The sequence below is a fragment of the Cupressus sempervirens genome, chromosome 7 (assembly GCF_028749045.1).
Source record: "Cupressus sempervirens isolate cs-2001-9-10 chromosome 7, ASM2874904v1, whole genome shotgun sequence".
Taxonomy (NCBI): Eukaryota; Viridiplantae; Streptophyta; class Pinopsida; order Cupressales; family Cupressaceae; genus Cupressus; species Cupressus sempervirens.
Window position 1 is genome coordinate 112,776,369 of NC_143124.1, and position 14,312 is coordinate 112,790,680.

Genomic DNA, 14,312 nt, shown 5'->3' on the forward strand with positions numbered 1-14,312 from the left:
CCAATGATAACAATGCTTGGAAGGTTAATACCATCTCTCATTACTCCTAGACCACGTAGGGTGTCAACAATGTCTAGTAGTGGGCAAATATGTTCATTGTAACTCTCACTAAGAGTTCGGGTTTCCCCTTGCTTAATATTTAGATTGTCAAGCACGAGATTCTTCATGTCTTGCCCTTCAAACCGATGGATTAGCCATTCATTTGAAAATGTAGGTCGATTTTCTTGATCCAAAATGCTTGATTCCATTCCTTCACTCTTTCATGCAAATCCATCCCTTAGATGAATATGTATTTCTTATTATTTGATGTGGTTTCTCCCGTAGATTATCCAAGATGGACGGTAGTTTATTTTCTGACTTGTAGATTTAATATCCTTGTCTTAGCAAGTCTTGAACATTATTAGATGATCATTAGTGTAAATTTTCATGCTCGAGTTCAACCAAGGGCATCAGCTGCAACTAAAATCACTCCAGATACCTTTGGCTGCGAACGCAGATTACTTACTATGAGATCACCTTAAAGACGATAAGGAATGATTGTATATGCTGCTTGTTGTGGTTCTCCAAGTTATTATAATTATTTACAACATCATTGACCTAAATGTAGTAGCAACCCACGCACGTTTCTAAATCCTGTCCTGAAACTGGCATCACTTCCTCAATCGGTTCTGCTTTTTTCTACATAATATGTCTACCTGATAGTGGTTTTAGCTGCTTCTCTGTGACGCTTATTCTTAAATATCAGTGTTTGTTAATGGATTTTCCGACCCTACATTAGGCTTTGTTTCCATCGCGACGTAGACACTCTTATCTAGGGTTGCATGGGGGACTTGAAAACTTCAGTATTACTGATACTACCTTGATCTTGATAATCCTCTTTCCACGCACTCTTCTTCATACTCCCACGTGTCTGACTTAACCTTCTTGCACTAAAATAATATAAGTTTTAAGTAAAGAAAATATCTTAGAAAAGGTGTCAATCCTTTTGTAAAATAAAATAATCTACTAGTGGCACGAATACTCCAAATTAGGGTTTTGCAAATCTTCGAGGAAAAGTTCCTTGAATTTCACCGTCGGTGCTACGTCATGACTTTGAATGCCTCATTTCAACAATGAATATTACTACTGCGGCTCTAAATTTATATCTCCCTCTATAAATGGGTCATTATTACCTAGCATCATATTCCATCTCAATCTTCATTTACAGCCTGATTATTCAGTTGAACATAAAGATTTGCTTGGGCATTCCATTCATCTAAAGCTCTCAGCCTTCAATATGGGGAGCATGAAAATAAGCGCAGTGCTTCTTATGCTCTTGCTTTTCTGTGCCGTCAATAAAATTGCGACCAACTGATGGAATCCAAACCATTAAACAAATAAAAGCCTAGCTCCAGCGTGCTGCGCGAAGCAATATACCATAAAATTTGGTGCATACAATTTCTTTGCATTCAATTCTACCACCGTACATTATATGTTACTTAAGACAAGGTTGCTGCTACAAGGGAAGCTTTAATTGATGAAATCGCTGCTACAATGTTATATGAATATGTTGATCAAAATGATGTATGAGACCGCAAAATATATGAATATGCTTGATTGCAGTGATATTTGATATAAGGGTTGATATGCAGATGACAGATGCTGCCATACATAAATTAGTTGCAAGTTCTTGGTAAATGATTCAAGATGTGTATATAAAATGAAAATAGTGGGTTCAATTAGTTGGCTGTCATAAATCAAAATTCATGACAAATTTTTCTATTCATATTCTGCACGATAGCAGGATCATGCTTTGATATCAATTGTAATGACCTCATTTTGGTCATTTCACATTTTTCCTTTAATTTATATTCTAACTTTCTAAAATTTCCTTTCTACCCTTCTTCCCGAGTTTATTAATTCTCTTATATATGATATAATAAGAAGAGATACATCTTTTCAATTAATTATTAATACCAATATAGGTTATTATTTGTTAATATAATAATATTAATTAATTTGTATATTTTTAATATCATTTCAACAATTTCATTTAAAATATAATATAATAACTCCTAACTTAAACAATATAATAAAATATTTAAATAACATCTATTAAACACAAACATTATTTAATTATATTATTTCATTCATTTATAACTTTAATCATTATATATTGTACAATAGTATTTATTTATTTATGTATCTATCTTTACTTAAAATAAAAGTATTATATATATAAAACTTTTTTTGTATCTTAATAATTATTAAATATTATTTTAGTGGGGTTATCACACACTCTCTCCCTCCCTCCCTCTTTGTGGGTGTGTGTATACATATTCTTACTTATAAAAAATATAACATTATTTGTAGTTATTTTTGCATATAGGGTTAGGGTAAGGTATATAATTTACTAAATGATTAGTACAATCATATATAGAGTAAGAGTTAAAGTTAGGATCCAAGGTATACAATTTCATTTATATGACACTCGGTGTTATGGTTAGGGTTAATAAGTTTACACTAAAATAAGGCACACGGTTAAGGGAAGTATGAGATTTAGGTATAGTGTTGGAAAATCTAGAGTACAACTATGGTCAAATTTGGGATATATGTTATACAAATGACTTGAATAGTGGAAAATTTAATTCATGAAAGAGAAATTATAAGTCCGAACACAACAATTTAGATGATGTTAAAAGTGTGAAAGAATATATAAGAGTCAATTTTATGAAAATTATTTCTCCATGATGATGTGAGAACATTATATATTGTTGAATTTTTAATAGTGCTAATGCAATTTTTATTGCAATGATTAAGAATTTTAATCAATAAATCTCCCTATCATTAAGGTATCTATTTAGACTTATGGTTTTCTTTCTTAATTAATATATTTAGTAGCCACATCCATCTAAAAAAAATTTGATACAACAATAAATTTATTTTGTCCTGTTCTCTTCTCCATGAAAGTTACATTGAACAATGGGGAAATAAAACTGCCAATACAACTAATTAGAAGTAAAAATATGAAATTGGAGACAAGAATGAACTTTATACAAAAAAAAAAAATCTGTGATGGTGTAAGTACATATCAAGTTCTTCAATGATTAGGATTCTTTTGCAACCTTTATTTGAACAATGATTATGAAATACTTCTTTCATCATTGAGGGAAACCCATGCACTTTTGTAGATGTGTCACACTAATTTTTTTATGCATCTTCCATATGCATTTCTTCCATTTCGTCAACATAGTCAATTGGAAATATTGCTTCTCTACAAATTTAGTTATAGTTGTGCATGCCTCTTTAATTATTTATAGGCATTTGTTAAACTCAATCTCGAAGAAATCATTTGAGATCATTAAAGTAGTCAGGCTCTAGTATCCAATAATGTTTGATTCTCTATTCGGGGTATCCATAACTCATATAGTAACCTGCAAACTTATTAAAAAAAAGCAACATATGAAAATAGTCAGAATGAAAATGTATTAATAGTTAACATAAATTCTTTGAAATGAATAATGTTCAAAATAACATAAATAAAAAACAAAACTATTTCAAATGAAATAGTTAGATTGTAATATTTGAAATATGGTATCATTGTCTTCCACTTTTCAAACATTAAAAACATAAATATTAATAAAAATCTATATATACTATGAAAAATATTTAAATAAACACATATATATTCTAATTAAATAATGACAAAATATAAACCAGATACATGATTCATTTATTTTTAACTCTTCATTAACTTTAATAAAATACAAATTTTATTGATAAGGTGACCTTGCTATCCACATCAATTATTAAATTTTATTATGAAACGTTAAAAATATAAATATTTTGAAACATGCAAATATAAAACTATTATGAAACATACAAATTTAAAACATGGAAACCAAAAGTATTTTGAAATATGCGAATCTAAAACTAATGTAAAACATGAAAATGTAAAACTAAATTGAAACATGCATAGTAAAAATCTGCAAAAGAAATTTATTATCAAATATCTAAATCAAATAGTTTTTGAATCCTAAATCTAAATCAAACATACAAGGCTAAACTATATTAAACTTTAATCTACTCTTCAAAAACTCTAATTCACTCCAATAATCTCTATCTCTTCCTCCCTGTAAAAACACAAAATGAAAATGAAATGAGGAGCATTTGTTTTATAATTGATGAGGGAACCCTCATATCCCCCAATAGATGTCTTTTGACATTCCATGATTTTTTTTAGATTCTCTGACTCCTCACAAAAAATAAGCATGAATGTGCATGCAAAAATATATTTAACAAAAAGAAAATATTTTATATTTAAAATTTTAATTAAGTTATTTCAGCCCCATTTTCTTGGATTCTATTTTTTTGTCCTTATTTTTTCAAGTCCTATTTTTTGGGTCTTTTTTTTGGCCCTTCTTTTTGGGCCCTATTATTTCCTCATCCTTTTGGCTTAATATTATTTTGGCCAACATTATTTTGAAAATTTCATTTTATTTAATAATTCAATAATGATAAAATATATATTAAATATATGGTTCATCTACTTTAAATAAATCACTAACTTTAATAAAATACAAATTAAATTGATATGGTGGCATTCTCATCCAGATTAATGATAAAATTATACTTTGAAATATGAAAATATAAATACTTAGAAACATGCAAATGTAAAACTATTATGAAACATTCAAATCTAGAACATGTAGACCAAAACTATTTTGAAATATGAAAATCTAAAACTAATATGAAACATGCAAATATAAAACTAGTTTGAAACATTGACATTTAAAATATGTAAATGAGAAGTGTTATAAAATATATAAATCAAATAGATTTAGAATACAAATCTAAATCTAAATCAAACATGCAAGACTAAACTATTAAATGCAAGCCTAAATAGTTATGAATAGAATTATAAATCTAAATGAAATTAATTTAAATTTAAATTTAAATCAAAGTAGAATATTATAACTAATTCTGAATTTCAATTTACATCTACATCTAAATCTAAATGAAAATGTAAATAAAAAATAGAAATCTCACATGCAAAAAAGTTACTCCAAAACTTCAATCTACTTCTATTCAAAAACTGCAATCTAATCCTCTAATAACCCCCACCTCTTCTTTCTTGCAAAAAAATAAAATGAAAATGAAATGAGGAGCCTTGGTTTTATAACTTCTAAGAGGCTCCTGATATCCCCCAACAGACGTCTCTTCACATTCCATGAATTTGTTTCAAATCCCCCCACTCCCCACAAAAAATAAGCATGAATGTGCATGCAAAATTATATTTAACAAAAAATAAAATCATATTGAAATTTTTTCGCCCCTATTTTTTCGGGCCCTATTTTTTTGGGTCCTACTTTTTGGGCCCTATTATTTCGGCAAGCTATTAATTTGGAAATTCTTTTTTAATATTTAATTTAGATGTTTGTAACCACTCCCAATTTTTTTTTGATGGAGAATCTTTTTTGGGTGCTGGGTATTTGTGTTGTGATTGTATAGAATGCCTCTTGAGGTAAATATATATAAAATTTATGTACATAGATAATATGACTTAAATTTATTTATCAACTTTTATATTTTTTATTGATATATGAATCTATAGTAAAGAAATGATAAATATTTTTTATTAATTTCAAAATTTTGGCCATGTTCTCTTCATTTAAATTATTGCTAAATCAATTTAATTTACAGAAGAATATACATTTAATTTTCTTTCCTATAAATTACATACTCATATCTAGTATGAATTATTTTTGTAAAGAAAACGAAAAAAAATTCCATGTACTTCCTTTGTAAAACAAAATATTTCAATGCTCCCATATTTCACATACCAATATGAATCTATGAATAACTTTCTCCTACAATTATTAGGAAATTAAATTATGAAATTTACCGTGACTTTAATTGCAATAAGGACCTATTCTCTCTTCATAACAAATTCAACTGAAAAACTAGTTTTTTTTTTTTAATCTTTTAACAAAGTCGAATGAAATATTGCAGTTGCCTCATGCAAAGTATCCGACCCTAATGCATATTATTATTTATTTATACCATATCTTCCACTACATTCTTCTGTCTTATTCACTATTTTAATTAATTGAGTTGCATCTGATTTTACTGGTTCATTACGCAATAAGGCTTGATTCCTGTTAAATAGTCAAAATTGATATCTCCCTTAATATATAATATTTAAGAATAGCCCTGATTTTATTCGTCTGCATCCTTCAATACGGCCAATATTAATTTCATTGTCTGAAGCTTTCCCAATCATCACGGCTATTTCATTCACGAACAAACCGTTTATGGAAAACTATTAGAAGAGAGAGATATCCTAAATTGTAAAGCATTAGGGCATGAAGATATTCCTTGCAAAAGGCTTTCGGAAAAATATACTACTCTTTCTTAGAAGTTGACAGCATTCAAAGATTTTCCTAATGATTGGAATGGCCTATCTCTGGGCGGCTAGAAGTGGTGCTGATTTTCAAAAATTTCGCTTGATTTTTCGCAACTTTCCAACACTTGAGTTTTGAGCTAAACAGAAACTTATCGAATCCGTTTTTCGCACTGGAATTTTGTGTTTTGCCTCCGATATGTTTTGTGATGCTCAACTTTTCTTTTTGTGATGGTCAACTTTTCTTTCCTGCTTCACCTGAGCTCCTGCAACTTAAGATACTCAATATATATCTAAAAATCTATAGAGAGCATTTAGGTTTTCCTTGTTATTGTCATTGATTTTTCAAGTAGTTCAATATTTATTTTTGTGTATCTCATATTTTCATGTTAAAGTTCACCTATGAGATATTACATCAGTGAGAGGGAAGATTACCTTTACATTGATGCAATAATAAATGTCAAACATACATCTTGAAAAGATTTGCATGGAATTTTGTCGCAGGATCAAAACCCGAGAGGCTGTGTCAGGCTGATATACAAGTGCCTGATATGGAATATTACAGTCCGTTTGATAATCTTCCAGGTGACTCCTTAGAACTCAGAACAAATCGAACAAAGAATAATCACCAAATACATATGCTACAGAATTATATTATCATAGAAAATCTGAAACACGATTGCTACAACAAATACCAAAACACTTGAACGCTGCTACAGTAGAGAAATAAAACAAATAAAACTCAAAATTTTATTCACTCTGCATTAAACAAAAAGAATTACATTGTCTCCTTTTAAAGAATCTCTCAAATCACTAACCCTTGGTCGTTTTCTAAATGCATGGTATCCTAACTAATGCATGATTGACCAAAAACTAATCCAAGACTGATTAAAAATAGTGGTGGAAGTCTCCGCTTTATTATAACTACCATTAAAATTGAATTTTCATAATTTTAGATGTCCTCATTACATGCGAAGGTAAATGCATTATTAAATCTATCAATTTATAACTACGACATGTTCAAACATGCACACAAAGTCTTCTTTATTTGGTTGATGAGAACTGTCAGTTAAAAGCAATGAATGAAAAAATTGTTTGAGAAACGATGCATGTAAAAGAATTTAATGCTTTCTATCATTTGTTTTTAATTTCTTCAATCAAGATGAATTTTTCGACTGTGAATCAGTTTTCTAATGAAATGAAATCTCACATCAATGTGCTTGCTTCTTTTGTGAAAAACATAGTTCTTTGAAAGTGCACTAACAGATTTATTGTCACAGAAAATTTGTGTTGACTTCTCTTGTTCTTATATTAGATCCTTCAAAATCCTCCTCATGCAAGTTTCTTGACATACTACTAGTATGACTGCTACATATTCAATGACTGTTAGTGAAATCATTACCATTGGTTGCTTCTTTAATGCCCATGAGATTGCACCTATACAACAATGAAAGATATCCAAAAGTGCTCCTTCTATCATCAATATTACCTACAAAATCACTATCAAAATAATCAATCAAATCAAAATTGTTAACTTTGGACTACAAAATTCCATTTTTTTGTCCTTGCAAAAAGTCAGAGTATCTTTTTTCCAACTTGCCAATGTGAGTCTTTTGGTGACTCCATGAATCTTGAGATCAACATAACACCATATACAATACTAGGCTTTGCAGCTATGAAATACATCAAACTCCCAACAAGTTTCTTCAACAAATAGAGTTGAATCAACATATGACCCAAAATCATTTTTGTGAAGCTTTGTTCCTATTAAAATCATTGTTGGTGTTGGATTACGATTCAACATATTGAATCTTCTCAAGACATCTTTGGCATACTTTGTTTGTCAAATGAAAATCCCTTTATTAGATTGAATAACTTCAATACACAGAAAATATCTCATCAAACCCAAATCAGTCATTTCAAATTGATCTATCATTGATTTCATAAACATGTCTATATAAAAAGAAAATTAATTCATCAACATATAAGCATACAATTAAAATTAACCTTCTTTGTTGATCTGTGTAAAGGTGAGATCATCAAGACTCCTGCAAAAACCATTACTTGTCATGAATGAATTAATTCTCTTATACCAAGCCCTAGGGGCTTGATTTAAACCATAAAGAACCTTCAATTTGTATACTTTAGTTTCATTTCCATGTACCTCATAACCTCATGGTTGTGGAATATAAACTTCTTCATCAAGAAAACCATTGAAAAAAGTTGATTTCACATCCATTTGAAAAACTTTCCAACCATTTTGTGCAGCTATAGCTAAAACCATTCTAACTATATCAAGTCTAGCAACTGGAGAAAAAGTTTCATTATAATCTACACCATATTGTTGTAAAATTTCCTTTGCTACCAATCTAGCTTTATACCTTTCAACTTCGCATTGCACATTAAATTTGGTTTAAAAAACTCATTTAACTCCAATACAATCCTTATCTTTAGGTAGATATACAAGCTCCCATGTATCATTATTTTAAATGGATTCAATTTCTTCTTCCATGGCTTTGGTCCAATGTTCCTCCTTAATTGCTTCTTCAAAACACAATGGATCACAAGAGAAAAATGCAAAAATATGAACCAAAAACTAAACTCTCTTCTTCTTGATCATAAATATTTTTCGAAATTCTCATCTTTCTACCTCTTCTTGTTGAAGATGTATTACTTACACTTTGAGTTTTCTTATTTTCATAAGTTGATGGTTGAACTTCTACATAATTCCTTTGTGGAATGCTTGGTCCTACTTGATTTGGCTGATCCACTTTCTCTTCTTGTTCCTCTTCATTGGGTATTGGTGCTCCATTTTTTATTACCTTGTCCATATTTGCATCCCATGTGCTTCTTCATCCTTAAATATGAAATACCTACTTGTAATCATCTTCATCGAAATAGGGTTATATAATCTGTAAGATTTTGAATCCTTATTATAACCAATAATATATTTTTCACTCTTATCATCCAATTTTCTTCTTTATTTATTTTGAACCAAAACATATGCAATACAACCAAAAAATCTAAAATGAGATACATAGTATTTCATACCATTTCATGCTTCTTGCGGGACTCTATCTTTCACGTTCTTTATAGAACTTTTATTTAGGATATCTACTGCACATGCAACACTTCAACCCAAAATTCATTAGATAAATTATTTGCATTCAACATACTCTTTGCCATGTCCATTATGGTTCTAATTTTCCTCTCTGCTACACCATTCTATTGTGATGTGTATCTAGTTGTAGATTTTTTCTTGATCCCATGATATTTGCAAAAATCCAAAAAATCATTAGAACTATTGATACATTTGATACTTTGATGAATAATCCACTTTTATTTTCCACCATTAATTTTAATATCAAAACTTATTGAAAGCCTCTAATATCTCCTTTAGGAAATAGCTCTAGGTTTTCCTACTCAAATCATCAATAAATATTAACAAATATAACCTTCCTCCCAAAGATGGGGTTTGCATAGGACCACATATACAAGTATGAATCAACTCCAAAAAATATCTTGTTCTAATTGAACTTCCTACAAGAAAACTTTCTCTGTGTTGTTTGTCATTACACAACTTTCACAAGAATTAGTAGGTGTTGTAATAAGAGGAAAACCATTAAGCATATTCTTCTTCTAAAATAAACTCAAGCCACCAAAATGAAGGTGTCCATACCTCAAATGACACAACCATGTCTTATCTAGGGCTTTTGCATTGAAGTTAACTTCTGTCATTCCTTGAATACAATGGATCTCAAGAGGATATATCCTTTTCTTGCTCATCTCAATTTTGGCAATTAGCCTGTCTCTAGAATTTCCATCTAAAATTATGCATGCATTATCCTTAAAAATAACTTTATATGCTTTCTTAGTTAATTGATCAATACTCACAAGATTATGCATTAATGTATGCACATAGCAAACATTAAGGATAAACATTGTTTTTCCATTTTTAGCTAATACATGAATAACACCTTTCCCCATTAAAGTCACTATACTATCATTCCCCAATTTTATCTCAGATTTCACATAATCATCCAAGTTAGACAATAATTCCTTATTTCCATTCATGTGGTTACTACAACGACTATCTAAAAACCCTACATCCTTACAACTTTCTTGTGCGACAATACATGTATTATTATCTAATACATCTGAATAATCTGCACCATGACTATCTAGATTTGCTTGTTTCATTTTGGATTCATTAGACAAATGAGAAATTTTGATTCGGTTGATTTGTCCTTCCTCCTTGATCTGTATTCACTTATCCAGCTATGCCTCTAAAATTTGGTCATCCTCTTCCTCTTAATGAAGTATGAGCTTTGAAAGCATTCTTGAATTGTTATTTTTGTTAACTTTAGACTCATGTGACAACAATGAACCCATTAGTTCATCCATAGATAATTGTGAAAAATATTTTGTTTATATGTCAAACTTGTTTTTGTTTAACCTTTGATTTAGCAACAGTTTAAGGATCTCATGATTTCTTACAATTTGACAAATATCCTCTGTAAAACCTTTTCCAACAATCTCTTTCCTTTTAACAATTTTACCCAGAATATCTAACTGCTTCAAATTCCGATTGTATTGTTTTTTCTCAATAGAGTTTTACTATAATTGAAGTTAATCTAAAAATTACTGTTTAAAATTTATAGCTGTTTTCTTCAAATGATAGTTGTCATTTTTCCCGCTATAATTAGCACAAATTATAATTATTTTGATAATATTCCAATGGATTAGGCTACTTCTTCTTATTGAAGTGATTTATCTTTATGAAGTTTTGTAGGTTTTTTTCGGTGCAAAAGTATTGCTATTATAGATTTCTGAAAATGCCCAGAGGAAAGGCGAAACACTCCGCTAAACACAAGACTTTCTTCCCCAGTTTTTTTTAATCAATCCTAAGTAGGAAAATCTTTAAGGACCCCTTGCCGTGTAGCAAATCTTTAATATATACACAGCTCACATTACACACAGTGTCTAATAAACTTATCGTAGCAGACATCTTTGAAGTAGAAATTTGAGCATTGTTCCACTTTATATTCTAGTTTATTTAATTCATTTTTCTAGGGTGATATGTATATGTGGTGATCACATGATGCAATAATGAATATGTTTCCAGACTTTATTTGGAATTTACATGACTAACACACATTTACAGTTTCTTATTTTATGGATTATGGTCAAATATTTCTCTATAAGTCAACATTTAATGTAACACATAGATCATTTTAGAATCTATAGATCCTTCATGGTTCTTGGAATTAGATTTTTTTTCTATTTTTAGAGGAAAACTTAAACTTTTAGATTATTTGTATCATTTATATTTATTGTATGTCTGGGATACTTCACATCTTTAATTGTTTAGTGGTGAGTTGAAGCTAATGAATTTAATTTAATAATATAAAAAAATCAGATGGAATGCTAATATCAACTCCAAATTATATCATGCAAGCAAGTTCTCTTTAATACAATACAAAGTTATTAAAGATGTATAAATATGAATGTGAAATTGAACTCAAAATGTGTAAGAGAATATGCCTTTTTGCCAGGACAATTGTGGATCCAAACCCATGATTGTACTGTCCATGAAGACATCAACCTAGTGGTAATTTGTCTAGACACTTGATGTGAAGATGGACATGTTAGTAGGATATGGTAGCAAAGTTGACCTTACTTCTTTGGAAATATTTTGGCAATTAATTTCTAGATTTGGTGTCACCAATTTTGATAGCCTTCTCTTAGATAGAGTAAAATTTGGATTTTATTTTGGTTAGATGAGGGCTTGCCAATAAGGATTTTGCAATTCTTAGTTTGTGTCTATTAAATTTGCAATGAACGGCATAGAAAATCCCCACAATTCAAATCGTAACCACATCAAAGATGTTTTGTGATTGATGGATATCTATTGAATGTTAAATTGAAGTAAGATACCTAGACTTCCCTTCATACTACTTTTTAGACATGAAAATGAAACATTAGCATAAATGATTGTCAGGGCAAATCCTTGCACACAACTTCCCAATTCCTATACCTATGTTCAAATGATTGTCAGGGAAAATCCTACGAACCATGTAGTATGAAAAAACAAAAATATTAATGAATTATAATATCCACATGTGTGATGTCATTATCATTTTTATCTTGATTTGTAATAAGGGGATAATCTTCAGTTAAGAAAATTGATTGTACTTTAATGCTATTTGTTTGTTTAGTTGTCATACTAACATCTATTTGAATTCTTTTTATAACATTTATAGCAGTTTTTCTAATCTCAAGATTAATCAAGCAAAAATCTGGATAGATTTTCAAAGTAGTGATTCAGAAAAAGAAATCTATGTTGTATCTTGAATATTATCTGTAAAAATTAAGAAATTGCTAGCTTGTAGATTCAACAAACTCTATATGGTCTTTAATTGTTTCTAGAATTGTTATCAAAATTTTAATTCAAATATTTTGAAGTTGAGATTTATAAGATCTAAATCTAATCATTTTGTATTCTTCAATTAAAAACAATCATCATATTATTATAACTTTCTATGTGGACAATATATTGATATTACTGTAGTAAGAAATAGATTTATGATCTTAAATCTTCACGTTCATTATATTTTGATAGATTTTTTTAATTTTTTTTGATGAATAGTTCTTTTCTATTGATAAAATATACTTAGATTACAATTTACAAAAAAAGAGCCAAGGGATACAAGATCAGCCTTTGAATAATCTTGATAAAAAATTTAAACATTAATAACTTTCCTAAAATTGTAAATTAGAATCAGGACATAAGGAGTTGCTTTCTGTTAAAAAGCATCCAGATTGTAAATGATTGTAACCCACCTTGTTTAAAGCTACTAAAAAATTATCTGCTGTGATATTATGACATAAAAAGATTTTAAAATGTCTGCTGGAGTAGCTCAGTTGGTTAGAGCGTGTGGCTGTTAACCACAAGGTCGGAGGTTCAAGCCCTCCCTCTAGCGGTCATTGGAGAGCTATAGACAACCATTTTAATTTGTGCTTCGACATTAACAGGCATATTTATCTTACTTTTCACTTTATTGGTATTAATCATTTTACAATATCATCACCACAAAATTCTTCCTCGCACACTTCTTGTTATCATCACCGTACTGATATCATCACCATTGTCTCCTCCGTCTCTGGTCCAATCAAACACACCGCATATTTCAACAATTTCTCCCCTTACTCTCCCATATTAAAATTAAAAGATATAGTTGAAAAATTCTTTTTCAGCTATATCTTTGAAATTCAACAAGCTTTTACAAAATATGTACATTTATATAGATATCCTTTTATAAGTGACGTTTATAAATAAAAACATCATAATAAGAGTTGATGCAGGTTACCAGGGTGTGTAATGTCGGTGTCTCTCGCGGCAGCAACGCTTGTTCGAGATGCCATTATCATCGCCATTCGCATCATTACGACAAAGAAAGGACCATACTCTCTCTCAAATGCCATTTTTGTTAAGAAAAGCTATAAATTTTTTTAATTCTGATAATTTTTAGATCTTAAGATATCCATCTATTGCTTTGGATAATTTTTACCGGTTTGCAAAGAAAATGTCATTTTGGAAGACTGATGGCTGAGAGGGAATAAGACAGCTAAGATATTATGGGGAAATTTCGAATGATGAATAAGACAAATTTGGAATGATGAATATGACATGTGATGAGAAGATGAACGGTGGGCTCTTTAAACAAAGCAACAAACATATTCTCAATAATTGTCAAAAACAATAAAACAAGGTGGCCGTTGGAGGGAGAAGCCGGTTGGAGTGGAACGTCAAAGGTGTCAGGCTGTCATCATGGTAAGTTAGGCAATGGTGAAATATTTATTTTTAATTTTAAAAATATTTATACAATAAATTAGAATATTAACAATATTTTCAATATTTAAAAAATTA

The 14,312-nt window shown here is 29.6% G+C and overlaps 1 non-coding gene across 1 annotated transcript; it reads left to right on the forward strand.

Annotated features, from left to right (window-relative positions):
* Positions 1-13,291: 13,291 nt before the first annotated feature.
* On the forward strand, positions 13,292-13,365 carry TRNAN-GUU (transfer RNA asparagine (anticodon GUU)). The gene has a single exon. It is a non-coding gene; the product is annotated as a tRNA-Asn (tRNA).
* The last annotated feature ends 947 nt before the right edge of the window (positions 13,366-14,312 follow it).